Source organism: Symphalangus syndactylus, chromosome X (genome assembly GCF_028878055.3).
Source record: "Symphalangus syndactylus isolate Jambi chromosome X, NHGRI_mSymSyn1-v2.1_pri, whole genome shotgun sequence".
NCBI classification, from domain to species: domain Eukaryota; kingdom Metazoa; phylum Chordata; class Mammalia; order Primates; family Hylobatidae; genus Symphalangus; species Symphalangus syndactylus.
Genome location: NC_072447.2, coordinates 127,650,570 through 127,662,945, shown reverse-complemented (window position 1 = coordinate 127,662,945; position 12,376 = coordinate 127,650,570).

The window sequence follows — 12,376 nt, the reverse complement described above, 5'->3', positions numbered from 1 at the left end:
TTATTTTGAGATCCATTCCTTCTATACCCATTTTGATGAGGGTTTTTTATCATAAAGAGATGTTTAATTTTATCAAATACTTTCTCGGCATCTATAGTTTTTATTCTCGACTCTGTATCACATTCATTGATCACATTTATTGATTTGCATATGTTGAACCATCCTTGCATCCCTGGATGAATCCCACTTGATTATGGTAAGTGATCTTTTTAATGTGTTGTTGAATTCAGTTTGCTAGTATTTGTGTTGAGGATTTTTGCATCTATGTTTATTAGTGGTATTGGCCTGTAGTTTTCTTTTTTTGTTGTGCCCTTGTCTGGTTTTGATATGGTAATGCTGACCTCATAGAATGAGCTTGGAGATAGTCCCTTTTCTTCAATTTTTTTTTTTTGAGGCGGAGTCTCCCTCTGTCACCCAGGCTGGAGTGCAGTGGCACAATCTTGGCTCACTGCAACCTCTGCCTCCCAAGCTCAAGCAATTCTCATGCCTCAGCTTCCTGAGTAGCTGGGATTACAGAGGTGTGCCACCATGCCCGGCTTTGTTGTATTTTTTGTAGAGACAGCGCTCTGCCATGTTGGCCAGGCTGGTCTCAAACTACTGACTTCAAGCAATCTACCCACCTCGGCCTCCCAAAATGTTGGGATTACAGGCGTGAGCTACCGTGCCTGGCCTCTTTGTATTTCTGATGTCTCAGTTGTTTTGTCTTCTTTTTTGTTTCCAATTTCAGTTGGGTCTTTTTTTCTTAGTCTTGCTGAAGGTTTTTCAGTTTTGTTTATCTTTTCAATAAACCAACACTTCATTTCAGATCTTCTGTATTGTTTTTTAGCCTCAATTTCATTTATTTCTGCTCTGATATTTATTCGTTCCTTCTTTCCACTAATGTTGGGTTTGGTTTTGTTCTTCTTTTCTAGTTCCTTGACATGCATTGTTAGGTTATTTATTTGAAGTCGTTCCACTATTTTATACAGGTTCTTACTGCGATACACTTCCCTCTTAGCAGTGCTTTTGCCATATCCCACTGATTTGGGTATGTTGTATTTCCATTTTCATTTGTTTCAAGAAATTTTTAAATTTCTTTTCTTAAAAATTAAATTTAAACTTCCTCCTTGACCAATTGATCGCTCAGGAGAATGTTGTTTAATTTCCATGCATTGTATATTTTCCAAGGCTCCTCTTGTTATTGATTTCTAGTTTTAACCCATTGTGGTCAGAAAAGATTTGTGACTTTGATATGACTTTTATTTTTTATAAGTTGTTCATACTTGTTTTTGAAGCCTAAGATATGGCCTATTCTAGAGAATGTTTCATAGGCTGATGAAAAGAATGTGAAATATCAGTTAGGCTATTAGATCTAGTATGTAGTTTAACTCTGCTATTTTTTTGTTGATTTTCTGTCTGATCTGTCCATTACTGAGAGTTGGATATTAAAGTCCCCTACTATTATTATATTACAACCTATCTCTCCCTTTAGATCTATCAATGTTTGCTTTATATACTTAGGAGCTCCAGTGTTGAGTGCATAGATGTTTATAATTGTTCTATCCTCTTGCTGAATTGACCTCTTTATCGTTATATAGTGACCTTCTTTGTCTTTTTTTTTTTTACAGTCTTTGATTTGATTTGATGTAAGTATAGCTACTCCTGCTCTTTTGTGGTTTCCAGTTGCATGGAATATTTTTTTCGACCCCTTCACTCTCGGCATATGTTCTTTATCAATGAAGTGGCTTTCTCAAAGGCAGCACAGAGTTGGGTCTTACTTCTCTATTCAGTAACTCTATGTTTTTTTTTAAATTGGAGAATTAAGACAATTTATATTCAGTGTTATTATTAATATGGAAAGACTTACTGCTGCCATTTTGTTGCTTGTTTTCTGGTTGAGACTCCTCTCTTCCTTTCCTCCTTTCTTCCTGTCTTCCTTTGTGGCTAAGTGATTATCTGTTAGTATGTTTTAATATGTTGCATTTTATTTTTAGTGAATCTATTACAGATATCTGTGCTGTGGTTACCAAGAGGCTTACAAAAAACATCTTACAAACATAATAAATTATTTTAAAGAGATGACAACTTATCTTAGATCACAAATAATAGAAGCAAAGGCAAAAAAAATACAAAGAAATTCTGCAGTTTAACTCAATTTCCCCCCATTTTGACTTTTCGTTGTCTCAACTTACACATTTTTGTATTACCTATCTCTTAATAGATTGCTGTGGCTATTATTGTTTTTGATACATTTGTCTTTTGGGCTTCATACTAGGGTTATGAGTGGATTATACACCACAAATACAGCAATAGAGTATTCTGGGTTTGCCTATGTAATTTTTTTTTATTTTTTTATTTTTATTTTTATTTTTGAGACAGAGTCTCGCTCTGTCACCCAGGCTGCAGTGCAGTGGCACGATCTCAGCTCACTGCAACCTCCACCTCCCAGGTTCAAGCAATTCTCCTGCCTCAGCCTCCTGAGTAGCTGAGATTACAGGCACGCACCACCACACCCAGCTAATTTTTGTATTTTTAGTAGAGACGGGGTTCCACCATGTTGGTCAGGCTGGTCTTGAACTCCTGACCTCATGATCTGCCTGCCTTGGCCTCCCAAAGTGCTGGGATTACAGGCGTGAGCTACTGTGCTGGGCCACCTATGTACTTAATTTTACCAGTGGGTTTTATACCTTGAAATGTTTCCTTTTCACATCAGTGGTTTTTCTTTCAGATTGAAGAAGTGCTTTTAGCATTTCTTGCAAGATGGATCTGTTGGTGGTGAATTCCCTCAGCTTTTGTTTGTCTAGGAAAGACTTTATCTCTCTTCATATTTGAATAATTTTGCTGGATACAATCTTCTTGGATGGCAGGTTCTTTTCTTTGAGCACTTCAAAAATGTCATTCCACTCTCTCCTTGCCTATATGGTTTCCACTGAGAAGTATGATGCCAGAAAAATTGGAGCTCCATTATATTTTATTTCTTTTCTCTTGCTGTTTTTAGGATCTTCTCCTTGTCCTTGACCTTTGAGAGTTTGATTATTATCTGCCTTGGGGCAGTCTTATTTAGGTTAAATCTGCTTAGTGGTCTAAGACCTTCCTGTAAGGAGATATTTATATCTTTCTCAAGTTTTGGAAAGTTTTCTGTTATTATTTGAATAAGCTTTCTACCCTTTCCTCTTGCTCTGCTTTCTCTTGAACGCCAATAATTTTTAGATTTGGTGTTTTGAGATAATTCTCTATATTTTATAGGTGGTCTTCATTCCTTTTCATTCTCTTTTCTTTTTTCTCTTCTGATGGTGCACTTTCAAATAGCCTTTCTTTGAGCTCACTAATTATTTCCTCTGACTGGCTTGTTCTGCTGTCTAGAGCCTCTAAAGAGTTCTTCAGTTCAGCAAATACATTTCTCATTTCCAAGATTTTTGTTTGATTTTTTTTTTTAATTTCAATCTCTGTTAAATTTCTCTGCTAAATTTCTGAATTGTTTTTATGTGTTACCTTGGAGCTCACTATGAGTTTCCTTAAAACTGCTATTTTGAATCCTTGTTCAGAGAGCTCACAAATTGCCATCCTATTAGGGTCAGTCATTGGATTTTTGCTTTGTCCTTTGGGGAGGTCATGACTCCCTGTTTGCTATTGTTTTTTGTGGGTATACATTTATGTCTTGGCATTGAATGATTATTTATTTATTCCAGTTTTCTTTTTCTGGCTTGTTTTGTTTTCCTTTTGAATATGTTTGCTTAGCAAATCTTTGCCACTAGGCCACTGCATTCTTTTCAGTTCTAGGTGGCACCTTAACCCCAGGTTCACCTCAGGTCTAGTAAATGATTGGAGCACTGCCTATCCCAAATGGGGAAGTCCCAAAGGGATTATCCCAGCAGTATGGGAAGTCTGGCTAATGGTTCATGCCCAGGGGACCTGGAGAATGTACTTCCTACAGTGTGGTGCTGCTGAACCGCTACTCTGATTTGGTATCTCCTTTGGTTGAGTTACAGAGCAGAGTTTCCAGGGCTGAAGATGGTAGCCCCACCTCTCGTGGCTCTGCCTGTCCTCAATGATATTTCTCCCTTCAGGCAGTCAAGATGCATCTCCTAGGTTAAGGCAAGGACAGGTCTCCTGCCAGGGAACCCAAGAAAGTGAAGAAGCTAGTTCACCACCTCAATTTCACTTTTTCCAGCATAGGAACCATAATTTGGAGCGAGATTTTCCACACACTTGGTGCCTGGCAGAATTGGGTGGTGGGGAGGAATCACAGATGTGAAAGTGATTTTACCACCACCTACTTAGAGTTTTTCCACTACTTGGTGGCCCTGGGAACTGTCTTGTCCTCATACCTGAGCTCTGGATTGTTGCTGGTAAAATCTCAGTGTTTTATATCTGTTTTTGTTTTTCTGTGTGGGACAGTGAAGCCAGGTTGCCTCTATACTGCCATTTTAGGACCAGAAGTCCCTCAGTGCATCTCATTACATCTCTTAGTGACCAGCAATCTCACTTCACAATCAATTACTTCTGAAGGTCTTAATATAGACCTGGTAGAGCCACTTCCAGGCAGTTCTTTTGTGTACAGACTCAGAAAACCAAAGACCACAATGTAGAGCTGGCTTCATGGGTATACAACCTGTGCAGTCACAGAGAGCACTGTGTTTGGAAGGACCCCATATTTGGCTAAATGCTCTACTATTGCTCTCCTGAAATACTTTTTTTTCTTTTGAGACAGAGTCTTACTCTGTCACCCAGGCTGGAGTGCAGCAGTGCAGTTTTGGTTCACTGCAAACTCCGCCTCCTGGGTTCAAGTGATTCTCCTGCCTCAGCCTCCCGAGTAGCTGGGATTACAAACATGCACCACCATGCCCAGCTAATTTTTGTATTTTTAGTAAAGATGAGGTTTCGACATGTTGGCCAGGCTGGTCTCAAATCCCTGACTTCAGGTGACTCACCTGCTTTGGCCTCCCGAAGTGCTGGGATTACGGACGTGAGCTACTGCACTCAGCCCTGAAATTCTTAATAATTTTTAATCAAGGGTCCCTGTATTTTCATTTTGCACTGGGCACTGTAAATTATATAGTCAGCCCCACCACCATCCCCTTTCTTCCTCTTTACTCAGTACCAGAGCCAGCCCACCAGACAGACCACACTCTGTTTTGTGACACACTATTTTATGGATACTATTGTCTTTCCTGACATTGGGCCTTGAAAAGGATGACCCTCTCTACCTTGATCATTCCTCCTAACTCCAAGTCTCAACAAATGGATTGGAAGTTCTTTCCACGGATGTATGGTAAATGGCCTACCCTCTCTCCAGACATATGCACATCTGTCTGGTGAACACTGGATAACTAAGATGACCTCTTGAAGACCTGTTCCAAGATGCCCTTGTCACTCTGCCTGTATGGAGAGTGACTGGCAATTCCTTTCTCAGAAGAGGAAAAAAAAATCATCTCTGATAGGACATCCCACTACATGTAAAACACCAGTGCCTGGGGATATTAAGAAGTATTACAACAAAAAGGAGTTATGTAGTCAAGGAACTTTGTCAAATTGAGTTTAAAAAATTAAATAGCCTTTTTTTCTGGGGAACTTCTCAGCTTGCTTAATGTACTCTAGGACATATGACCCTCCAAGGTGGGGTAGAGGGAGAACTTTATAAACTTATTCAGGAAGGCATCACTTTTCACTTAGGGATCTTGCAGGACTAATTTTCCACAGAAAAAGGTTTAACGAATGCTCTCGTAAACAAATTAAGCTCTTGCCAGCAAACTAAGGCTTTAGTTTATCTCCTTTTCCATAGGAATTTGAAAGAAAGCCAGCACACACCTAAGTGAGGACATATTCTTTATCACTTTAATTATCTGCCCCTCTGCTCACACATATAATCTATATAGAAAGACAACAGCTTAGGATGTATATTTAAATATGCACTTCTTGGGCTGGATAATGATGATGACAATGATGATGATGATAGCTAACATTTATCAAGCACTTGCTGTGTAGCAACAAGTACTGTTCTAAGTACTTGTTGTATATCATTTTATTTAATAACATGGCCTATTTTAAAGAATAGCCCACATTTCATGGGCAAGGACTTCATGACTAAAACACCAAAAGCAATGGCAACAAAAGCCAAAATTGACAAATGGGATCTAATTAAACTAAAGAGCTTCTGCACAGCAAAAGAAACTACCATCAGAGTGAACAGGCAACCTACAGAATGGGAGAAAATTTTTGCAATCTATACATCTGACAAAGGGCTAATATCCAGAATCTACAAAGAACTTAAACAAATTTACAAGAAAAAAAAACCTCATCAAAAAGTGGGCGAAGGATATGAACGGACACTTCTCAAAAGAAGACATTTATACAGCCAATAGACACATGAAAAAATGCTCATCATCACTGGCCATCAGAGAAATGCAAATCAAAACCACAATGAGATACCATCTCATGCCAGCTAGAATGGCGATCATTAAAAATCAGCAAACAACAGATGCTGTAGAGAATGTGGAGAAATAGGAACACTTTTACACTGTTGGTGGGACTGTAAACTAGTTCAACCATTGTGGAAGACAGTGTGGCGATTCCTCAGGGATGTAGAACTAGAAATACCATTTGACCCAGCAATCCCATTACTGAGTATATACCCAAAGGATTATAAATCATGCTGCTATAAAGACACATGCACACGTATGTTTATTGCGGCACTATTCACGATAGCAAAGACTTGGAACCAACCCAAATGTCCATCAATGATAGACTGATTAAGAAAATGTGGCACATATACACCATGAAGTACTATGCCGCCATAAAAAAGGATGAGTTCATGTCCTTTGCAGGGACATGGATGAAGCTGGAAACCATGATTCTCAGCAAACTATGACAAGAACAGAAAGCCAAACACCGCATGTTCTCACTCATAGGTGGGAATTGAACAATGAGAATGAGAACACGTGGACACAGGGTGGGGAACATCAAACCCCAGGACCTGTCGTGGGGTGGGGGGCAGGGGGAGGGATAGCATTAGGAGAAATACCTAACGTAAATGACGAGTTAATGGGTGCAGCAAACCAACATGGCACATGTATACCTATGTAACAAACCTGCACGTTGTGCACATGTACCCTAGAACTTAAAGTATAATAATAATTAAAAAATAGCCCACATTTGTAATGCAAGGAACTTCAATTTATGATTGATAAATCTGAATGGACACAGCTGATGGTAAACCCAGCAATTTTTTATTTTTATTTATTTTTATTTATTTATTTTGGTCACAAGGTAGCAGCATTTCCAGCAGCACATCTCCATCTGATGGATTATGGGAATTCCTTTTCTGTGCATAAAACAAACCAAAAATTTGTTTTAAACCAACAACAAACTACTAACAGCATAATTGTAAACCTGCTGGAGATGAAGTTGAAACACCTGGCACTTTTTCCATTCAAATATCCATCAATGAATGACTGATGATACTGCTGTTCATGAAAACTAAGATTTGTTCTGAAAGCAGGGAGCTGACTATTCAAGTAATCTCTAAAGCAAACGCTGGGGGAAATACGCTCTCAACCTCTGAAGTTATTCTCAGGACATAAAATATTTCTATGAACACACGTAGAGGATGTTCAACTAATGGAATATTGAACATGAAAGGGAGAACTCACTTGTTTTTTTTCTTTTTTAGATAAAAAGTAATAAAACCAGTATAATCAGGCTGTCACTCCCACAACAAATAGCTTTGGAACCCAAATTTCTTCAGGTTTCTCTAGCCTGTGGATAGTAAAAGGGGTTCTATTAAAAGGAATCACCAAATTTTACTGTTTTTTGTATTGCAGGGACATGGATGAAGCTGGAAACCATCATTCTGAGCAAATTATCACAAGGACAGAAAACCAAACACTGCATGTTCTCATTCATAGGTGGGAATTAAACAATGAGAACACTTGGACACAGGGCGGGGAACATCACACCCCGCGACCTGTCATGGGTCGAGGGCTTCTTCAATTAAAAGCTCTCCAGAGTGTCTCCAGGCATTCTTAGGGAGTGGATATCACCTGTAAGCACAAACTAGTCTAACCAGCTGTCCTATCACCCACCATGTGGTTTCTGCCATTTCTTTCTTCTGCCTCCACCTCCGTTCCTCACTCTCTTAGCTGGACATTATGGCATCAGCCAGGCATCACTGTCCCCCATTAGGCATCTCCTGCCATCTCCTACCAGGCTCCTTGATGTCTTGCTTTAGCTGAGGAGCCTAGAGATGGCAGATCTGCGTGGTGCTCTGCTGAAAAGTGGGGAAGAAGGCCGCTTGTGCTCTATTATCTTTTTTTACTGAAAAAAGGAAGAGTGGATAGTATAACAGAAGCAGCTTTCTCATAGGGAGCATGCAGGTATCCCTTTTCATCATCAGCTACTCAGTCTTGCATGTAAGTGGACAGGGAGACAAATTTGGGTGATTCTTTTTTCCTTAAACAGGGGTTCCTACCATTTTTTTGTGCCATGCAACTCTTTGGCACTCTAGTGAACCCCATGGACCGTTTCTCAGACTAATGTTCTTAAATGTATAAAACAAAATACATAGGATTACAAAGGAAACCCGTTACATTGTAATAGTTATCAAACTATTTTTAGAACAAATTTTATATAACATGTATGCTTTTTATTAACACATTAAATAAATGATCCAGCAGCAGGTCTAACACCACAATAATTCAAAGAAATGCATGAGTAAATACTATTTTGAGACATCTGAAAAAAATGCAATGTGATATGAAAATATCTGTGATTTCTATCCATGACAGTGTCACAGATATGGCTAATGCCACTGTAGTTTTCTGTGTATGTTCGTAATTAAGGGAAAGCACTAAGTTTCAAAGATGTAATTGTTTTCCCTTCCAAGTTCACAGACCCCATGGATTCTATTTGTGAATCTCAGGTTAAGGACCACTGGCTTAGAATGAGCTCACTTTAGGGGGACCTTACAGGACCTGATGCTAAAAGACATGGCTGCCCATCCCTGCGGTTCATTGAATAAGCCCAGACAGGTCCAACTCCCAGGTAAAACTCAAGCTGGGAATCCTACTATATTTAGATGAAAAAAAATTTTAAGAGATGGAATCTTGCTCTGTCACCTAGACTGCAGTGCAGTGGCACTATCATAGCTCATTGCAGCTTCAAACTCCTGGGCTCAAGCAATCCTCCTGCCTCAGCCCCCAGAGTAGCTGGAACTACAGGCAGGCACCACGTTGCCTGGCTGCAAATGTTCTTAAACGTAGATCAGTCTATTATTAGGATATTTCTAGATAACCAAGAGCTCTCCTTGTCTGGGTTAACCTGACATTGTTTCCCAGTCTCCACAATTCTCACTATCCCACTTAACACATTGTGACAAAAGTGACCTTTTAAAATGCAAGTATGACCTCCCTCCCCACCCAACAGCAGTTTACACTACAGTGATTCAGAATCACCAAACCACATGCAATCACCCATACACACCTCCTACTTTTGTACATGCTGTTCCCTCATTCTGAAATGTCCTCCCGCCTCATCCTCACCTAAGAAATTCCTTCTTATTCTTTAAGACCCAGTTGAAACACTAACTCCTCTGAGAGAAAGTGTCAGGCCTTCCCTGGCCTCCCTGGAAAGAGTTTATTACTTTCTTCTGTGTGCTACCTACTCACTGAACCTTGACTATACATATAGTGTAGCACTTATATAAACTAGTTTATTGAATGAGCTAGACACAGTAGGGTGTAAGCAGAAAGCAATATAATTCTTTCACATCACAAGCTCTGTGGAATCATTTTTCCCCACCCCTGCATAAAACTTCAGACAGATCTCATACCTTTTTCAGTCACTCTCGGATATTAAAACATAGTTTTGTTTTCAGGCATTAAAGTTTTCAGTTCAGTCTAGTATATTATAGCTTCAATCTGTCACCCATTTCCAAGCTTTTCTCCTCCCCAAGCTCAGGTCTAACTTAGCCAAGAAACACAGTAGGGGAAGGATGTGGAGCATGGTTGGCTTCCCCATTGGTCCTGTTCCTCTTCTGATCCCTCCTCACACACACCCCACCACACACACTTCCCATGCTGTTCCAACTCTGAAATGATCCCAACAGAGGAATGAACTGATGGAATTCCAGGACCAAGGAGTTGAAAGAAGTCTGCCAGGGAAGGACTAGAAAAAGTAAGGGCCAAAAAAAAAGAGCTTTCCTTGACTGGTTACATTTTAACCTGGCATTGATTGAAGAGTGTGGCACATGTCCAAAGCTGACACTTTCTCTAAAGGTTCCTTGGAGCCTCCTATCACTGGAGATCTCTCACCTGCAGTTTTCCTGGCCTAGGCAACACTTCATCTGGCAGACCCTTTTCAACTCCTCTGTCCTGGGTTTCCATCAGTCCATTCCTCTGTTTGGATCATTGTATACCTCTAAGCAATCCTCTTAGGGGACACCCCTAATAAGATGACCCAACTCTAACTTTCTATCCTGATGACCACCTCTGGCCCCTGGGAAACAGACAGCTTCGCCCATACACTGGCAGAAGTACAGCTCCCTGCAAATGTAGCCCTCTCTCTTTCCTCTGTTTTCACAGGCTGCCGTAGCCATAGCCTCTTTTACCTTTAGACTTTGTTTTTAGGTATGAGTAAGTTGCCATTTCCTACAAATGTCAATCCCCAGGGAACACATGTCAAAGCTCCTGGAGTGATTCTCTTGTAGCTGCCTTCCACTTAAGTGAGTGGGAAGCACCTTCTCCACTCCCCCATGAGCAGGAGAAACTCCATAGCACTCCCATACCTCTCTTCAAAACTATCTTTTCTACCACTCTCCTCTCAGTCAATCCCCAGCTTCCTTTATATGCCTTCAAAGCATTTAATGGACACAAATCATATCTTGGAAGTTATCCTTTAGCAAGTTCCGTAAAAATGGTGTGTCACCTCTCTTTAGAATATGTGAGCCCTTACTACCCTTTGTTTTCAGCTTTGGAGACAAGTCCCGTTGTAATATCCATTGCATGGGACTGCCTATGCTACCAAACTATGAGCTCCTTGATACCATGAAATAAGTTTCATTCATGTTTACACCCCTAGCACCTACCATAGTACCTGGTACAGGGTAGGTACTCAAAACTATTTGTTGACCCCAGTTCAAGATGGTGGACTAGCTACATACATTGCTCCCAACGCCTCCTAGATTCCCTTAATATAAAAGTACAGCAGTACATAAGGGAATAAACCTCCAAGGGCAAAAAGAATTAGACAGAAGTTGAGGAAATTACCAACAAAAAGAGATCCCAACACGTTTCTAGAAGAAGGAAAGTAGATGTGGGCAAGTTGGCGGATGAAACAGATAGATAAAACCGCAGCCTAGAAAATGTTCTAAGGAAGCTGCAGAGGAGACGGAAGCCAGCCTATTTGGCAGAATCCTGGAGATACTCTGGGCCATAAGTCAGCAAGTACAGAAGGGAACAGGAATGAGAAGTGGGGCTTTAAACTGGGGAATTGAAGATTTGTAAAACAGAACAGTTGTATCAGTCCCCACCACCATATTCCTCCCAAATTCCTTACCAGAGTACCATTTACTCGCATTTGCTAACAAGCAAAAAAACAAACAAACAAAAAGCAAACAAAAACTAGAAGGCTTTTATCTGAAAAGGAATTAATGCTATGAATAAAGCTAAAACTTTTGGTTTGAATATAGGCTTCTCAGAGAAATATCCTTCTCATTAGGCATTCAGAAAGCTAATAGCCAGACAGCCAATTCCCAGCCCAAAACAAAACTTTCCAGGCAACCAGCCCCCATCCCCACCCTACTACATAAAGACATCCCTGTCAGATATCCCAGTCAGCCATCAGTGGAGAGACGTACCTGGAAAACAAAGCTGCATTATGCAATAGCAAATGGAAAACCCACACCAGCTACCCAGTAATTTTTCTTTTTTTTTTTTGTCATATAAAAAGTAGGAAAATATATTGCAATCAGACTTGTACTATGAGAAATAATAAACTTATTTACATAAAACAATACTAATCCCATAAAAATATGGAAATTTAGAGAAAACGAAGATCACACATGGATGAAAAGGTGAGAAAATATAAATAAATACCACCAACACACTATATAGCGGCTAATATACAGAATCTACAATGAACTCAAACAAATTTACAAGAAAAAAACAAACAACCCCATCAAAAAGTGGGCGAAGGACATGAACAGACACTTCTCAAAAGAAGACATTTATGCAGCCAAAAAACACATGAAGAAATGCTCATCATCACTGGCCATCAGAGAAATGCAAATCAAAACCACAGTGAGATACCATCTCACACCAGTTAGAATGGCCATCATTAAAAAATCAGGAAACAATAGGTGCTGGAGAGGATGTGGAGAAATAGGAACACTTTTACACTGTTG